Source organism: Dendrobates tinctorius, unplaced genomic scaffold, assembly GCF_039654945.1.
Source record: "Dendrobates tinctorius isolate UK_male_01 unplaced genomic scaffold, ASM3965494v1 ptg000203l, whole genome shotgun sequence".
NCBI lineage: Eukaryota > Metazoa > Chordata > Amphibia > Anura > Dendrobatidae > Dendrobates > Dendrobates tinctorius.
Genome location: NW_027361870.1, coordinates 1,644,438 through 1,657,070, shown reverse-complemented (window position 1 = coordinate 1,657,070; position 12,633 = coordinate 1,644,438).

Here is a 12,633-nt window from a genome sequence, read left to right as displayed (position 1 = left end):
TGGCATTATTCCTTTCTCGGTGGGTGCCCGCCGAAAGCGGGGTGCTGCTGGCTTGGAGTAAGTAGCCCTGGAAGCTCTGAGGAACGGATATTATAATCCCTGGTGAGCCAGTGGAAGGGTGATAAACTGTTTGCTGTTACATTTTGTGTTTTGCTGGTTGTGTGATATATGCCATTAATTGATTGGGGATCCAAGAAAGTCCTAATATTGTGATTCACTCACCCTGTGTTGTCTGAGTAGTGAGCCACCCACTGTTAAAGAGGTCGGGCGTTCAGTTGGGATGAGCCATGGTCCATGCTGTCTTTGTAAAAGTGGCCGGACCAGCGGACGAGAGCACCCACTGACCCCCGTGTCTACACAAGAACCACTATGTAAAGATAAAAAAGGTTAATAATGACGTTACAATTACATATAATTAATTTGATGACATAAAACTTTGTTAAGTGTAATTTCACACACAAACTTAGCATCTGTTCAACAACTCTTGAATTAAACATAGATTAGTGGGTTAAGCCCTTATAGAAACTTCAGGTAAGTTGTGATAGCAAACAGTGAGGTACCTATAAAGTGTTTCACATGTGGAGTTAGCATATTTTGTATAATTCTTCAACTATACATAGAGTTGAGAATTTTTTGGGCAAAATTTGTTAGATTGAGTGCGTTTGATTATGCGCGACATAAAAGATTTACGTTAATAACTTCTGAACTACACATAGAGTTGATCATTTTTTTGGCAAACATTATTCAGGTCATTGAGCTGGTCATTTTGAGTACTAGTGGTCCAGGGTACCTCTTTTCAAATTGAACTTATGTACGATTGAGTGCGTTTGTTTGTTCGCGACATTAGCGATTTACGTGAATAACTTCTGAACTACACATAGAGTTGATCATTTTTTGGCAAACATTATTCAGGACATTGAGCTGGTCATTTTGAGTACTAGTGGTCCAGGGTACCTCTTTTCAAATTGAACTTATGTACGATAGAGTAGGTTGCGCGACATGAATAAGTGATTTACGTGAATAACCCAGGACCAACATCTCACAGTCCTGAACAAAATTTTACCCATCCACTCTATGAATAATTCATCATACATGAAAATCGAATATCTAACTAATAACTAATAGCTAACTGCAGACTAACTTGAGTCCGGTAGGAAATGAAGCTGTGTTTTGGCAAGGCTGCTGGAGAAGGAAACTGACTGAGGGGCTGCAGCATGGAGCCCTGTGAGGAGAGGACTGAGGTGCTGCAAATGGGAGTAAGGACGCAGGACTTGGTGTGAGCACCCTGAGGATGTATTTTGGAAAGGGGTTGATGCTACTTTAGTGGGCCTGCAAAGGGAAGATTGTGATGAGGTGCTGTGTGGGGAATGGGGCGGGATGATGAGGGGCTTTGTGGGGAGAAAGGGGGGGTGATGAGCTGTGTGTGCTGAGAAGGGATGATGAGGGGCTGTGGGGAGAAGGGGGATGATGAGGGGCTGTGGTGAGATAAGGGGCTGTGGTGAGATGAGGGGCTATGGCGAGATGATAAGGGGCTGTGGGGAGAAGGGGGATGATAAGGGGCTGTGGGGAGAAGGGATGATGAGGGGCTGTAGTGAGATAAGGGGATGTGGGGAGAAGGGGGATGATGAGGGGCTGTGGGGAGAAGGGATGATGAGGGGCTGTGGGGAGAAGGGGGATGATAAGGGGCTGTGGGGAGATGAGGGGCTGTGGCAAGATGATAAGGGGCTGTGAGGAGAAGGGGGATGATAAGGGGCTGTGGGGAGAAGAGGGGATGATGAGGGGCTGTGGGGAGAAGGGGGGATGATGAGGGGCTGTGGGGAGAAGGGATGATGAGGGGCTGTGGCAAGATGATAAGGGGCTGTGGGGAGAAGGGGGATGATAAGGGGCTGTGAGGAGAAGGTATGATGAGGGGCTGTGGTGTGATAAGGGGCTGTGGGGAGAAGGGGGATGATGAGGGGCTGTGGGAGAAGGGGATGATGAGGGGCTGTGGGGAGTATGTGAGATAAGGGGCTGTGGGGAGATGAGGGGCTGTGGCAAGATGATAAGGGGCTGTGGGGAGAAGGGGGGATGATGAGGGGCTGTGGCAAGATGATAAGGGGCTGTGTGGAGAAGGGGGGATGATAAGGGACTGTGGGGAGAAGGGGGATGATGAGGGGCTGTGGGGAGAAGGGGGATGATGAGGGGCTGTGGGGAGAAGGGGGATGATGAGGGGCTGTGGGGAGAAGGGGGATGATGAGGGGCTGTGGGGAGAAGGGGGAATGATAAGGGGCTGTGGGGAGAAGGGGAATGATGAGGGGCTGTTGGGAGAAGGGGGATGATGAGGGGCTGTGGGGAGAAGGGGGGATGATGAGGGGCTGTGGGGAGAAGGGGGGATGATGAGGGGCTGTGGGGAGAAGGGGGGATGATGAGGGGCTGTGGGGAGAAGAGGGATGATGAGGGGCTGAGGGGAGAAGGGGGATGATGAGGGGATGTGGTGAGATAAGGGGCTGTGGGGAGAAGGGGGGATGATGAGGGGCTGTGGGGAGAAGGGGGGATGATGAGGGGCTGTGGGGAGAAGGGGGACGATGAGGGGCTGTGGGGAGAAGGGATGATGAGGGGCTGTGAGGAGAAGGAGGGATGATGAGGGGATGTGGTGAGATAAGGGGCTGTTAGGTGAAGCAGGATGATGAGGGGCTGTGGGGAGAAGGGATGATGAGGGGCTGTGGGGAGATGAGGGGCCTTGGGGAGAATGTGATGATAAGGGGTGTGGGGAGATGAGAGGCTGTGGCAAGATGATAAGGGGCTGTGGCAAGATGATAAGGGGCTGTGGCAAGATGATAAGGGGCTGTGGCAAGATAAGGGGCTGTGTGGATAAGGGGGGATAAGGGGCTATGGGGAGAAGGGGGGATGATAAGGGGCTGTGGGGAGAAGGGGGATGATGAGGGGCTGTGGCGAGATGATAAAGGGCTGTGGGGAGAAGGGGGGATGATGAGGGGCTGTGGGGAGAAGGGGGATGATGAGGGGCTGTGGGGAGATGAGGGGCTGTGGCGAGATGATAAAGGGCTGTGGGGAGAAGGGGGGATGATGAGGGGCTGTGGGGAGAAGGGGGGATGATGAGGGGCTGTGGGGAGAAGGGGGTTTGATGAGGGGCTGTGGGGAGAAGGGGGGCTGTGGCGAGATGATGAGGGGCTGTGGGGAGAAGGGGGATGATGAAGGGCTGTGGGGAGAAGGGGGGCTGTGGAGAGATGATGAGGGGCTGTGGGGAGAAGGGGGATGATGAGGGGCTGTGGGGAGAAGGGGGACGATGAGGGGCTGTGGGGAGAAGGGATGATGAGGGGCTGTGAGGAGGAGGAGGGATAATGAGGGGCTGTGGGGAGAAGGGGGTTTGATGAGGGGCTGTGGGGAGAAGGAGGGATGATGAGGGGCTGTGTGGGGAATGGGGGATAATGAGGGGCTGTGTGGGGGATGGGGGGATGATGAGGCGCTGTATGAGGAATGGTGGGGGTGAGGGCCTTCATAATGTGTGTGTGTGTGTGTGTATATATATATATATATATATATACACACAGTTCTCCCACTTAAAAAGACGAGAGGCTTGTAATTGACATCATAGGTAGACCACAAGTATGAGAGTCAAAATGAGGAGACGAATCCAGAAAATCACCTTGTCTGATTTGGCAAGATTTATTTTGCAAATTATCGTGGAAAATAAATATTTGTTCATTAATAAAAGTACATCTCAATATTTTGTTATATATCCTTTGTTGGCAATGACAGAGGTCAAACGAATTATCTAAGTCTTCACAAGGTTGGCACACACTGTTGGTGGTATGCATTCCTCCATGCAGATCTCCTCTAGAGCAGTGATGTTTTGGGCCTGTCCCTGGGCAACACGGACTTTCAAATCCTTCCACAGGTTTTCTATGGGGTTGAGATCTGGAGACTGGCTAGGCCACTCCAGGACCTTCATATGCTTCTTACGAAGCCACTCCTTTGTTGCCCTGGGGGTGTGTTTGGGATCATTATCATGCTGAAAGACCCATCCATGTTTCATCTTCAATGCCCTTGCTGATGGGAGGAGGTTTGCACTCAAAATCTCACAATACATGGCCCCATTCATTCTTTCATCTACACGGATCAGTCGTCCTGGTCCCTTTGCAGAGAAACAGCCCCAAAGCATGATGTTGCCAACCCCATGCTTCACAGTAGGTATGGTGATGTTCTTTGGATGTAACTCAGCAGTCTGTCTCCTCCAAACACGATGAGTTTTGTTTCTACCAAACAATTCTACTTTGGTTTCATCAGACCATATGTCAGTCTCAGAATACTCTTCTGGATAATCCAAATGCTTTCTAGCAAACTTCATACGGGCCAGGACATCAGGGCTGCCACTAGGAATTTCGGGGCCCCATACTGGCAAAATTTTGGGGGCCCCCTTGAGACTCCGCCCAGGCTTCACCCCTCAAACTGTCCACAGCCCCACCGCTCTCTTGGAAAAACTCCACTTCTCACCAATCACACATTAACAGTTCCCATCTCCAGATCACACACACAGCCAGCAGCTCTTTTATGGCCAAAAGATTTTTTAAATCTGCCACCACAAGGTAGACTCTTTTGGCTGGGCCCTACTCTACTCTAACCTATTAAACATTTGCTAAAATATCCCATACAATTTAGGTATATTTTTTATTTATTTTTCAATTTTTAAAATGACCAAGAATATCACATCCAAAGGGACAAATACCACCACACCATGCCCAGACACCATATTACCACCACATGGTGACCAATAATACCACATACAAGGAAAAAATACAGCCATACCATGTCCAGACCACATATTACCACCAGTGACAGAATAATAGCACATACAAGGGACAAATACTACCGCACCATTACCAGACCACATATTACCAGCACATGGTGACTGGATACTACAATACTGATCATTAATAAAAAAAACATATTACTATCACCATAAGTGCCATTATACACAGGAGATCTGTACTTAGTATGTAGTGTCTGTGTACAGGTAATACAGTGATCACCAGTGACATTATACACAGGAACTCTGTATATAGTGTCAGTGTACAGGTAATACAGTGATCACCAGTGACAGTATACACAGCAGCATTGTATATAGTGTCAGTGTACAGGTAATACCGTGATCACCGGTGACATGCACAGGACCTCTGTATATAGTGCCAGTGTACAGGTAATACAGTGATCACTGGTGACATTGTACAAAGGCACTCTGTATATAGTGTATAGTGTCATTGTACAGGTAACACAAACTCACCAGTGATGTCTCTAGGTGAAGTCCTTCATCTTTGCTTTTCATCTTTCATCCAGCACAGATCGCCATCACGTCTTCCAGCCAGGGCTCGTCTCTGCAGGAAATAACAGTTATCTAAAGCTCCACTTGCAGAACACATTACTTAGTTTTTTTCCCAACTTCTACACTACACCAGATGAAGAAAAAAGGTGACATAGTGTCGCTCTGCACAGCAACAGAACCTCCCCCCATTTAAAACAGTATCCTCAAAAAAATAAAATAAATACATCACTGCAGTAATATCCCCCATCCTGGCTCCAGCCATATTTTCTCTCATCCTGCCCTCATGAGTATCCATTCTGCCCTCACATGATCTCCAGATCCTGCCCCATCTGTCTACATCGTATCCATCCTGCCCCATGATCCTGCACCATGTGTCTCCCATCCTGCCCCGTGTGTCTCACATTCTGCCCCCTCCTGTGTCTCACTGTCACATTCTGCCCCCTCCTATGTCTCACTGTCACATTCTGCCCCCTCCTGTGTCTCACTGTCACATTCTGCCCCCGTGCCTCACATTCTGTCCCCTCCTGTGTCTCACTGTACATTCTGCCCCTCTTGTGTCTTACTGTCACATTATGCCCCTATGTCCATTCTGACCCCGTGTCTCACATTCTGCCCCCATGGTCATTCTGCCCCCGTGTCTCACTGTCACATTCTGCCCCCTCCTGTGTCTCACTGTCACATTCTGCCCCCATGTCTCACATTCTGCCCCCTCCTGTGTCTCAATGTCACATTCTGCCCCCTCCTGTGTCTTACTGTCACATTCTGCCCCATGTCTGCATTCTGCCCCATGTCTTGCATTCTGCCCTCACGTCTGCAGTCTGCCCTCATGTCTCACATTCTGCCCCCATGTCTCACATTCTGCCCCCTCCTGTGTCTCACTGTCACATTCAGCCCCCTCCTGTGTCTCAGTCATATTCTGCCCCATGTCTTGCATTCTGCCCCCATGTCTGCATTCTGCCCCATGTCTGCATTCTGCCCCCATGTCTGCATTCTGCCCCCATGTCTGCATTCTGCCATGTCTTCTATTCTGCCCCCATGTCTTGCATTCTGCCCCCATGTCTTGCATTCATTCTGCCCCCATGTCTTGCATTCTGCCCTCATGTCTTGCATTCTGCCCCATGTCTTGTATTCTGCCACCTTGTCTTGCATTCTGCCCCATCATGTCAGCATTCTGCCCCCTTGTCTTGCATTCTGCCCCCATGTCTCGCATTCTGCCCCCATGTCTCATATTCTGCCCCCATGTCTGCATTCTGCCATGTCTCGCATTCTGCCCCCATGTCTACATTCTGCCCCCATGTCTCGCATTCTGCCCATGTCTGCATTCTGCCTCATGTCTTGCATTCTACCCCATGTCTTGCATCTTGCCCCGTGTCTACATATTTGGCCCTGTGTGTCTCCAATCCTGCCCCCGTCTCCATATTTGCCCCTGTGTGTCTCCAATCCTGCCCCGTCTCCAATCCTGCGCCCTGTCTCCGTATTTGCCCGTGTCTCCAATCCTGCCCCGTCTCCAATCCTGCGCCCTGTCTCCGTATTTGCCCCTGTGTGTCTCCAATCATGCCCCCTGTCTCCATATTTGCCCCTGTGTGTCTCCAATCCTGCCCCCTGTCTCCATATTTGCCCGTGTGTCTCCAATCCTGCGCCCTGTCTCCATATTTGCCCCTGTGTGTCTCCAATCCTGCCCTCTGTCTCCATATTTGCCCCTGTGTGTCTCCAATCCTGCCCCCATATTTGCCCCTATGCTTCTGCAATCCTGCCCCCGTGTCTCCATTCTGGCAGGGATACATATTGCCCCTTTCAAAAATAAAAACTTTCTTCTTACCTGACCTCGCTCCTGCGCTGAAGATGGAGCTGCTGCTGTGTGAGCTGAAAGGACCTGTGGTGATGTCATCATCATGTGATCAGTGGGCGGAGCTGATCAATGCTGAAGGCCTGTGATAATGATGACGTCACCACAGGTCCTTCAGCACTTGTCTATCTTTCGGATGTTGGGCGCTGTGGCGGCTCTGCTGATGTGTGCGCTGCAGGCCCGGCGCAGCGCACACTTGGGGCCCGATCGCAGTGCACACTTGGGGCCCGCCCAGGCACCGCTATGACGCACAGCACTTGGGGCCCGATGACTGGCAGCACAGGAGCGGGGCCCCTGATCTGCGGACTTCCTTCTGTACTGCTGTTCACCGGGCCCCATACAGCAGTAAGGGCTGTCATGCCCTGGTGGCGGCCCTGCCGGACATGTACTAGCAGGGGGACACATTTTGCACTGCAGGATCTGAGTCCCTGGCGGCGTAGTGTGTTACTGATGGTAGCCTTTGTTACGGTGGTCCCAGCTCTGTGCAGGTCATTCACTGGGTCCCCCCTTATGGTTCTGGGATTTTTGCTTACCGTTCTTGTGATCAATTTGACCCCACGGGGTGAGATCTAGTGTGGAGCCACAGATCAAGGGAGATTATCAGTGGTCTTGTATGTCTTCCATTTTCTTACTATTGCTCCCACAGTTGATTTCATGACACCAAGCTGTTTGCCTATTGCAGATTCAGTCTTCCCAGCCTGGTGCAGGGCTACAATTTTGTTTCTGGTGTCCTTCGACAGCTCTTTGGTCTTCCCCATAGTGGAGTTTGGAGTTTGACTGTTTGAGGTTGTGGACAGGTGTCTTTTATACTGATAACAAGTTCAAACAGCTGCCATTACTACAGGTAATGAGTGGAGGACAGAGGAGCCTCTTAAAAAAGTTACAGGTCTGTGAGAGCCAGAAATCTTGCATGTTTTTAGGTGATAAAATACTTATTTTCCACCATAATTTGCAAAATAAATCTTGCTAAATCAGACAAGGTGATTTTCTGGATTTGTTTTCTCATTTTGACTCTCATAGTTGTGGTCTACCTATGATGTCAATTACAGGCCTCTCTCATCTTTTTAAGTGGGAGAACTTGCACAATTGGTGGCTGACGAAATACTTTTTTTCTCCACAGTATAATACGTATAGGACAGTGAGGACCTTCATACTATATATAGGGGGCAGTGGGGACATCATATTGTATATAGGGGCTATGTAGCCATTTTACTATATATAGGGAGCTCTGGGGTCCTCAATGTATTATAAAGGGCTTTGGGGACCATCATTGTGTACTGAGGGCTGTAGGACTATCATTCTGTATATACAGAGCTGTGTGGGTACTCAGAGGACATTATTTGTTATAAAAGGGGATGTTATTAGTTTTGATAGAGGCACTCAGGTCCCATTATTTATTTTTGTTGGGGGGGTATTATTAACTTTAAGTGGACACTCAAGGGTATTTGTTGCTGGAAGGGGGCACTTGGGATATTATATAGAATACAGGCCTTTGCACAGTAGGGGCATTGATACTTTCTATGGGACACTAATTTTTTGGGGAGGGAGTAATCCTAATAATGGCACAATTTTTTAAATATTGGGGTCAGTGCTCCACACCGCAAGTGCACGCAGAGTGGGGAGTTTTTGTAGGTTGGAAATAGATGGCAACGTTGCTTTAAATGTGTTTTTGTTGTAATCTGTGCAGATAAGCTGTGGCTGGAGAAGTGGTAATGGAGGTCTGGGCCAGATGGAAAGACTGGTAAAGTGAACAACCCGAATCAGAAAGAACGTCATGTGTAAGTTAAACTGTACTGTAATCACGTGTATGTTCTGTGGGACTGGTATCTACCAATATACGGTTACTGTAAGGTGGTAATTGTTAGGAACGGCGGAACGCAGTAAATAAATAATTAAGTGCGTTCGCCGCTTGGGGTCCACAGTGCAATAGGTGTTAAAACCACTGCTAAACAATGGCAGACGTGCTATATGGCGGTATAATGCGCTCGGGGTCAGCATCACCCGATGAGCGCGGAGCGGACTCTGTTAAACTCAGAGAGGCGCTGTAACAAAAACATACAAGTATACACTGAGCCAGTTAGACTTCACCGGACTCAGTGAAATTGCACGCATGGTATCTGGTCACAGGACACGGTTCCAAGACAGGGGACAGTGTCCGTCTAGACCTACCGTGCGTGCGGTGTCGCTGCTGCGGATGCCAGTAAGTGCTGCTACATGCAGTGCGGCGGCAGACATAGCCGCTAAGTGATGGTGCCTTGAGAGACGTGACACCAACGGACGCTAGTGTAGAGGTGCGGTGTGCACAGTGGCCTATGGCTTGCCACTGACTGGTGCGGACTCTAACTATAGTTCCCTATCCACATGCATAATATCAGAGGGAGGGGAATCTTAATGAGTCAGTCACCATAATCATACATCCATCACTATTCACACATCTAGCAAGAATAGCCTATACTAGCGCATGGCCATGCGGACCTTTTATAGTCGTGCGGGACCTTCCAGATCTCTGAGATGGACCAATGAGATCAGGAGAAAGACCTGAGCACGTGACTCCCGATCTCCTATGGGAGATCGTCTCGTGAGCATGCTCAGTAGAGCGGCGGAGGGACAGCCTCAGGAGCGATTCTGCATTGCTATTGCTGACCCAAAGGTGGCAGCAACAGCCAGACCCATAAAGCAGGTCTGGGCAGAGCGTCTGTGACACTGGGATTGCTGAGCAATCTCCTCTGTGGTTGATAAATAATGAGAGACCGCAGAATGTGAGGCTCTGGATTACTGCTGTGTAGCCGCAGGAATCCGACGCCTAACAGTAATATTGCTCTTTTTAGTAGTGCTTTTATTTTTTTAATTTAGTAACAGATTAATGTGTTTCAGTCATTATGTAGTAGAAGGTGTATGGTGGTATCATTGTTCTTTGTATAGAATGTTTTGTTATGTAGAGGTAATGGTCATATTATTATGTATTCACTGTGTAGTGGTGATAGTAGTGGGCATTGTGCAGCCGTATTGTTTGGTCTTTTGTAGTAGCAATTTTGATAATATTGGTCTTTGCATTGTGTGTTGTTGGCTAGCAACAGTGATATACTGTATTACATATGTACAGATGCTATTTTATATGGATATAGGGGGGTCATATGGGGAAACATGCACTTTGGGGCTTGGACCCCTGGTCTTTTAGGACCCTAGCAACGCCCCTGCATACTGGGTGTTTACATGTCCATGTTTCTGGAGTTGTATGTTTGAAGGTAAGCTCAGTTATGGTACCATATCTAAGCAGTAAGCTTGGTTCTGGTACTGTATCGATGTAGTAATCTAGATTCTGGTACCATATGTATGCCGTAAGCTTGGTATTGTTCCCGTATTTATGTAGTAGACTTAGTAATCTCGGTTCAGCTCCCATATCTCTGGAGTAAGCTCTGTTCTGCTCCCATATCTCTGTAGTAAACTCTTTTCTGCTCCCATATCTCTGTAGTAAGCTCATTTCTGCTCCCATATCTCTCTAGTAAGCTCGGTTCTGCTCCCATAGCTCTGTAGTAAGTTCAGTTCTACTCGCTTATCTTTGTAGTAAGCTCGGTTCTGCTCCTTTATCTCTGTAGTAAGCTCGTTTCAGTTCCGTTATCTACGTAGTAATCTTGGTTCCGTTCTTGTGTCTATGTAGTTAGCTTGCTTCTGTTACAGTATCTATGTAGGCAGTAAGCTTGGTTCTACTCCCATATCTATGCAGCAAGCTTTGTTCTGTTCCCATATCTATGTACCAGCCTGTCTTTAAAGCTTGTCATCGCTGCTGCTTTAATGCAGCGGCCAGAGATAAGCAGGGCAGAGGTGGGCCACCACAATTCGAGGGCCACTGCCTTGTGATTGCCCCCCAGGCTGAAAAGTGCCAGCCAGCCCCTGTCCACCAACCAGGGAGAAGAAAGCCATACCAAGTGTACCACAACAACCTGCTAAAACAGTGGCAAGTTAGGGAACCGGTGGAACCTACGTGCCTGGGAGACAGTCATGAAGCGAGGGTAAAGGATGTGACACTGGCAGAGACACTGTCACCGGCCCGGAAACAACAGTGCCGTAAGCTGCTTCAGCGGAATTGGGATCTGTTTATGGAGTTACCAGGTTATACACAGGTTGTGGAGCAAGAAATCCTGACTGAACCACATACCGCATGTGAGAATGAATCAAAAGCCGTATCGGATACCCAAAGCCCACCACGAGGTGATCTCCAAAGAGGTGAGGAGAATGTTGAGCCTTGGCGTCATCGAGGAGTCGAAGAGCGGTTGGTCTGGCCCTATTGTCCTTGTGCCGAAGCCAGATAGAGAGTGACGCTTCTGTAACGACTACAGAAAGCTAAATGAGGTGTCCAAGTTCGACGTGTATCTGATGACCCAGGTCGATGAGCTCATTGAGAGGCTAGGGTCAGCCAGATATATCACCACCTTGGACCTAATGAAAGGGTACTGGCAAATTCTCCTGTCTCCAAGTGCCAAGGACAAGATGGCTCTCTACACTTGATGGGTGCTTTCAGTATCCAGGATGCCACTCGGACTACAAGGAGCCCCATCTACCTTCCAGAGGGCCATGGACCCAATCCTAGCCGCTCACAAAAAGTACACTGCTGCTTATTTGGATGACATCATAATCTTCTGCCCGGATTGGGGAAGTTACCTGCAGAATGTCCAGGCAGTACTGGATGCACCATAAATCCCAAGAAGTGCACCCTGGGGAAAGAAGAGGCAAAATGCTTGGGCTACATCATCGGAAGAGGAGAAATACAGCCACAAATTGATAAGGTGGAGGCAATCCAAAAGTGGCCGCAGCCGGTCTCCAAAACGCAGATTAGAGTGTTTCTGGGAATTGTGGGATACTATCAGTGATTTATCGTGAATCTCACCATAATAGTCGCCTCCCTGACTGGTCTTCTCAAGGGCACAAAAATGTCGATGGCCAAATGGTCCTCTGAAGCGGAGATGGCATTCCAGTAGTTGAAGCTCACCCTATGCAAACATCCGGTCTTGGTCGCACATGACTTCACTAAGGAGTTTGTGCTCCAGACAAATGCCTCCGAGGTCGGCTTGGGAGCTACTTTGTCACAGGAAAGAGATGGGGACAAACATCCAGTCCTATATCTGAGTAGGAAACTCCTCCTGTGAGACGAACTATGCCATTGCAGAGAAAGAATGCTTGATCATCAAGTGGGCAGTCGACACCCTGAGATACTATCTGGTAGGCAGGAAGTTCAGGCTAGTGTCAGATCATGCGCCCCTGAGATGGTTGAGGGAAAAGAGGCAGAATGCCTGGGTGACTAGGTGGTTTTTAGCACCCCAGGAGTTTAATGTTGAGCACAGGCCAGGGAAGCTGCATGGGAATGCAGATATCCTGTCCAGACTCCCCAGCTTAGCAAGTGAATGTGCCAAAACCCCCAGCTTTGGGCAGAGAGGGGGGATATGTGACAAAGTCACTGGTAAAGTGTTGGAGA